This window comes from Oxyura jamaicensis, chromosome 18, assembly GCF_011077185.1.
Source record: "Oxyura jamaicensis isolate SHBP4307 breed ruddy duck chromosome 18, BPBGC_Ojam_1.0, whole genome shotgun sequence".
NCBI classification, from domain to species: domain Eukaryota; kingdom Metazoa; phylum Chordata; class Aves; order Anseriformes; family Anatidae; genus Oxyura; species Oxyura jamaicensis.
Genome location: NC_048910.1, coordinates 10,519,234 through 10,525,822, shown reverse-complemented (window position 1 = coordinate 10,525,822; position 6,589 = coordinate 10,519,234). Strand labels below are relative to the sequence as shown.

Below are 6,589 nucleotides of genomic sequence, written 5' to 3'. Positions count from 1 at the left end.
GAGGCTCGGATCTCTGTCCTGAGGCTCGGATCTCTGTCCTGAGGCTCAGATCTCTGTCCTGAGGCTCGGATCTCTGTCCTGAGGCACAGATCTCTGCCCTGCGGCCTGCTGCTCAGGCCAGGTTTGCCCCAGGCTGCCTGCTCACCCTGAGTGGGGTTATCTCATTCTTCTGGGGTGGAGAGGAGACGAGGAGAGTGCCTTTCTCTGTGCTTAGGTTTCACATGATTCCGTGCTGGGAACAAAATTAAACTAAGAGGATTTTGTGAATTTGAGCTGGGAGCAAAAGACAAGGTGAAACTGTCTGAATTTTGGAAATAAGCCACAGTCCCAAACCAGCAAATTCTTTTTTCCAAATGTTGCTTGACTAAGGCCTTTCATCAGCATTAAAAGAATACAGAGAAAAAGGTTGTTGTTGTTGTTGTTTTGTCCTTTTTTTTTTTTTTTTTTTTTTTTTTTTTAGTTAAAGATTGTCTGCAAACTATTTTCAGAAAAATATTGATTGTGCTTTCTTCTCTTATCAAAAAAAGGTTTCCATACATAGAATTATCCCTGAAGAAAACCAAGCAACCATCCAATCTCTGGACCTGATCTGGTAATTTAGATAAAACCGCCATTTGGGTTAATGAAAGTTAAAACTTGATTTGTCAATGACAAATGTCTGCCTTTCTCTTGAACATTAGTAATTTCATTTTTGGCTGACTCTGTTTCAAACTCCACCACTGCAAAATAATCTGCCTACCAAATAAATAAGCGTAGCTCATCACATGCTCGATTCACTGCTTAAAGTTGGTTTTGGAGGGAGGAAACAGAGCTGCCTTTAGAACTGAACAAATATCCGGGAATCAAGTAGCTTCCTGTGACTCAAAAATATTGGATACACATTTTCAGGTGAGAAATTTTCCATCAAAGATGGAGAATTTTAAGCTTCCATTCAAAATCAGAACCCCACAATATCCAGTTTTCTGTGTTATATATTTAAAACATTCATAGCTGGTCAGAAGAACCATTGAAAAGAAATTCTTCTGCTTCTATTGAGAGAAAAATTCTAAACACTGGTGGAAAAGTTTACTTAAAGAACTGAATTTCTCTTCCTTGAATAGAGTTTGTGAATTATATTTGGCAGCTTCAATGCCTTTGTGCTGAACAAAGCAGAGAATTGTGCAGAGCAGATTAATAATAATAATAATAATAACAATAATAAATCTGCATCAAGAAGGACTGTGAAACATAAGTACAAAAATATTCTTTTCAGTCAAGCCACTCACATGTAAACATACAAGCTAAACATTTTGTATGAAACCATCCAATCTTGCTGCACACTATGAAGTATAATTTTGAAGATCTATCATGTATGATACTGCAGAACATGGACTGTGACAGTGTGTAATATTCAGTAAAGTGGAGTGGCTTTCAAAAGCGTGTGAAATAACCTTATCTGCAGCTCACTGTTTTGAAAGTTATTTGTGCTTCTTAATATAAGAAGAATATCACACTTTGTTGGCTTAGTGGTGGAAATTGATTTGCGTTATCAAATGAGGTATCATAAAACTCCAAGGTGCAGTTACTGAATGCTCCGTATGTTTGAACCAGAAATACTATCTTCTTGACCGTATGCTATCAAGCACACTCTGTATGCTTGGTTGCGATTGCTATAAAATGTAAACAGATACCATTCAGACTGCAGAATCTACTTGTCATTCCCTATCATCTGTTCAGTTTTCCTGCTTCCCACAGCCCCAGAGTTTTCTTAGGTGTTTCATGTTTTGGCTCAAATACAGAGTGCTCCTGTATGACTTCTTAAAATATTTTTCTGAAAAGCTCAGAGATCCTATGCAGCTCTGACAGCACAGCAAGAACTGAATTGCCAGCAGAGGGGGAGAGTTAGAGAGACATTGTGATTTGATCCAACATCCACTGAAGTCAGTGGAGGTATTCTCACTGACCAGGTCAATAAAAAGAAGGAAAAACCTTGCACTAGAGAAGTTTGTGTAGTATTTTCTCCAATTCACATTTTCTAGATGCTATCCTGCTGTCTATCTATAGCATCAGTTTTGCTTGCTGCCTATATCAGTGTTCATCACTTTTTCTGTGCAATAATAAAAAAGCTCTGGAAAATGCAAGGCCGCATACGGTCTCAGGAATAATAATTAAGATGAAAAAAATCTCGATTTACCAGAATGAAAAGGCACTGAGCAGCTTTAAGCAGAGAATGCCATATGCCAACCCCTCATGCCCCTAATAAATCTGCATTTGATCGTGCACTGTAAGTCTTTAAGCACATTGTAGAAATGGGGCAAATCCTCTTTTGGAATTTACTGACTTAAAAAAATGAAAAGCAACATAATTCCATTTATTTTAACATCATTAGTTTCTGAAAAAGAAACCCTGATCATATCTTAGAATAGCATTATTGTTATTTCTATGATTATCACTATTTTTAACGCATGATACTGTACTTTGCTGCTAGCCAATTGATTCTTTTGCACTGGAGTTATAAAGGAGGTGAGAAGCATGTTAAGAGCTGGAATGAAGCACAGAAATGAGTTATGGCTTTGCCCTTTTTTCCCAAGAATTTGTAATCTATTTATTGTCAGAATAATGCCACTGAGCCTGGATGCGGCAGTGGTGCCAGTGAAGGATGTTATTCTATTCATATGTCTTTTAAACAAGATAAGGTATCCCATCTTATCATTTAATATCACCAGAATGGTTTGGGGCTTGTTTGCATTATACTAGAAAGAAAAACAAGCAAACAAACAAAACAAATTAACAAAAACCACATACAACTAAACAACATCTCCCTCTTCCCCCCCTCCCCAATAAAAAATAAAAATAAAAAATAACAACAAAACCCGTGAAGGGAAAAAGCCCTGTTGGGATGGGATTCTTGCTGCTTGTTCTGTCACAACAGCAGACTGAAAAGTTAGCTCAGGCACAGTGAGCTTGTCCGCTTTTAATACAGGCACAGTGAGCTTGTCCGCTTTTAATACAGGTAATATAGAATTTAGCCATTTCTCATTTCCCACCTTATTCTCTGGAACAGCCCTCAAATAAGTTGCCTTTCAGTAAAAGTCCACCTTTTTTTGTATAACGTAAGCTGGGCTGAGGTAGTTCTATTGGCCTAAGCAATTAGGAGAAAGCACTGAAGAGCTTTCCCAGTTCCTTTCTGGTGTGCATTTGCTTTCACCAACACGTAGTGTCCTCCTGGTCCTACGAGAATTCCAGTTCTCAGGGGTCCATTGGCTCCTTGGCTCCCTGTCAAGCCCTTCATCTTCAAAGCACTCCATCCCCTTTTGATGCCAGCATCTTTATTTGCATTTCGTAGCACCCAGCACAGGCTAGGCAAATACGTTTAAAGTTCAACATATGCTTTGTAGAATTGCCAGATTGAAAACAAAAAAAAAATAACAACAACATTCAAGAAATAGAGAAATCCATGGACCCTTAGCAAACATTAAACTCCTGACAAAGAAGGCATACTCGTCCTCTGCTGACCTAGGTCACCTTTGAACATACGCAAGGTTCTTTATCAACTTGCCAATTCTCCCATTCTTTTAGAGACCAGGTTTGTGTTTTGTTGTGTTTTCTTAGCTTGTTTATCTCTTTATCTTTGAGTAAATTACAAAATCTGAATTCAGCCATTGTGGAAACAGGTTCAGAGCTTCACAACTGACTTCCTGCTTATTTTATAACCAAGGTGCCAGTCTCTTGAAATTAATGCAACTCCTCATTTACGTTTTCTGTCTTATGATTCAGATTTTCATAGTCACTTGGGCCTACATTCTAACATCCTTCCAATACATACTGATTTTTTTTTCCACTTTTTTAAAAAAACTTTCATTCATTTCAGTAAACTTCAGTGGGAGTAAAGTGTGATTATCATCCCTGCACTATCCCTTGTGTATGATGCCAAAGATCTTTATGGATAAATGACCAGCTGTATTTGGACAAAACAGAGAATAGTAGAGTCTTACTACTTAGTCTAATAGGCTTACAAGAGTCATAGATGTGTGAACTACTTCCAAACAGCTAAATATACTTTTTTTTTTTTTTGAAGTATGAAGACAGCGTGTCTTCACATTGCTTACTGATCATGCACTTTCATATTTTATAGGCCTGCAAGCCTTTCCTCACAGATTCCTAAGTACTTACAGGCCAAATGCTTTCATTGCCCACATTCCCAAAACAGCTCAGAGATAATGTGTAGGAACTGTTTTACTCTGAGGCCATTATATACCATGTTGTAAATGTTACTGAATGTAAACCAAAATGCAAACAGCATAGCAGCAGTGTCTGTAGCAATCTCCTCTCCAGTGGCAGTCGGTAGTTTGGGACATGCTCATCTTCACAAGGCTGCACATAAGCACAAGGAGGAGACTGCACCTGGATCTTAAAGAATATATCAGGGCTGATATATTGTCTGCTTAGATGGAGCTTACTCTTCACTGGCAGGACTTATTCATGAACTAAAATGGTATTCTGAGCTCTTTGAAACAGTAACAAATTGGGTTTTTCTTTTACATAAATTTGTAAAATCCATTTGTCTTAAAATATTGTTTCTAAAAATGTTATATTTATCTGATATATACATGGTATATATGTATCTAATACAACACAAGAAACAGCAACGGTTTGAATGTCTTCAACTACTTGTTTTAATTGCCACTCGTTTGATCTTCAGTCTAATTTCCTTTGATACATTACTGCAGATAAAGCTCAGTTGCATCATTTCCATGTAAATTTATGCCACAGCAAATAAAAGAAGAGTTGGGCAAGTGAATCCTTCTCACTGCAAACCAATTTTGAGCCACCACGTAGCATACATAGATATCTAACATTATTTTAAAGCAAGTATTCATTCTATAGATACAGTAAACAGAACAACTGTGGGACTAGTGTCCTAGACATTTCTGAACAGTCGAGAGAACAAAATCAACAAGGGTGCCGAATGCATGCAAAACAAATGGAACATCTGGTTTGTGTGAGCTTAGTGAAAGGATTGATGTAAATTCAGATCTTGATAGTGCAGTCAGGCCTCTCCATGGGGAGAAGCAGCAGACCTTTTCGGACTTGAGCAGTACAGAAAACAATTAAGAGGAAAACAATAGTTATCAAGATAAGGCTAGTAGCATGAAGAGCAAAGCAATGGAAAGCAGTGTGCATGTATTTGTGAAAACATGAATGTCAGAATGAATTCACTGTGTATACTCTTATACTATGTGTACAGATACATTTTCATTTTCTGTCAAAATAGGATGAAATCAGCTGGATCTATCCAGTAATTTAGTTTTAAAATAGGCACAATAAAGCAATGCTTATTATTGGCTGGTTGTTTTGCCCTTAAAAAAAAAAAAAAAAAAAAAAAAAAAAGACAAACACTGAAATGTGCAGCCACTCTCCAGTGTATAGGTATGGAAACAATATAAAAGGTACTTTACCTTCGCTCATGCCTCTGTGAGGAAGTTATGTCAAGGGTCCTTTGTTTCTTGTGTGCCAGCAGCCGTGCGACTGTAAAGAAAAACAGGGGTTGGGTTAATAATAAAGAAAGGTACAAGCCATAGAATCCAAAGACTCAAGTTAAACATTTACCCCAGCTTGTTCCTGTGAGCAAACTCAGAGGGTCTGCTTTGATAACTGCTGGCATCTTGAGAAAAGGCTGAGAGCCAATCTGCTGCTGGCCCCGCTACTTCCCGGTCCACAGCTCAGACATGCACAGCAGAAAGCTAAAGTCACCTGTGCACATCTCGGTTAGGATTTCAAAAACAAGAAGCAGGAAATTCTCCCATCTCAGAAAAGCTCTTCACAATTCAAATGCTACTTCAAATATTTACACATAGGATTGGATTCTGAATTACCCACTGAAATACCACTTGGGATAAACAGATTCAAGTTCATACTTACATTCTGTTTTATTTAGTCAGATTTTTTTCTTCAGAAAGTCTTTTGTTTCTACACTAGCATGAGGCTAAGGTAAAGACTTCCAGTCTATACAAGTGCAATCTCCTTTTCTGCCCGAGACGTGGGGCAGGGAGCGTTGCATGTCAGTTCCTGCTAGGCAGATACCTGGAAACAGGTGAGAGCCAGGGTGGAGCACAGCCCTTGTTCCTCAGAAGCCCCACTGCTTCAGGACCTTTCAGAAGATGGACCTGCTACTGCTTTCCACTTTTCACAACATCACAAACCATAGCAAACTGTAAGGATCAAATCAAGGGATAAGTTGCTGCACAGTGGTATGAGCTGTCTCCAGCTCAATGGGGCAGTTAGGCGAACTGATGTTAACCTTGCACTTGCTGTAGCTGAGAGCACAGACTCAAATGCCCAGTATTTATTACAGAGTGGATGGTCTTCTCTTTGCCACTAAGATACTTTTTCATGTGCCTAGGTGACTTTTAGCAACAATGCAGGATCTTCAAAAGGTTCAGCATAATTTCAGTTCTCTCTCCCTCACTTTCAGGCTCTTTAGTATTTATTTTTATTCAGAGCCCTGAGGACAGACACAAAAGCACCTATGCAGGGTAGGCTCCTAAAGCTCTTTAAACACTCTGTGATTTCAGAGGAGCTGGCCTAGACAGGAGTTTACCAGAGGCTG

General features: G+C 38.6%; 1 protein-coding gene across 2 annotated transcripts in view; it reads right to left on the bottom strand.

The window, feature by feature from the left end:
* Positions 1–5,688, bottom strand: part of KCNJ16 (potassium inwardly rectifying channel subfamily J member 16) — a 34,836-nt gene extending 29,148 nt beyond the window's left edge. The window contains exons 1-2 of one of the 2 annotated variants that reach the window (XM_035342581.1): positions 5,590–5,688; positions 5,439–5,508 (exon numbers count right to left, since the gene is read on the bottom strand). The gene's annotated coding sequence lies outside the window, so the exon portion shown is untranslated. The remainder of the gene's footprint in view (positions 1–5,438; positions 5,509–5,589) is intronic. The other variant, XM_035342580.1, reaches the window with a different exon arrangement.
* Positions 5,689–6,589: the final 901 nt, after the last annotated feature.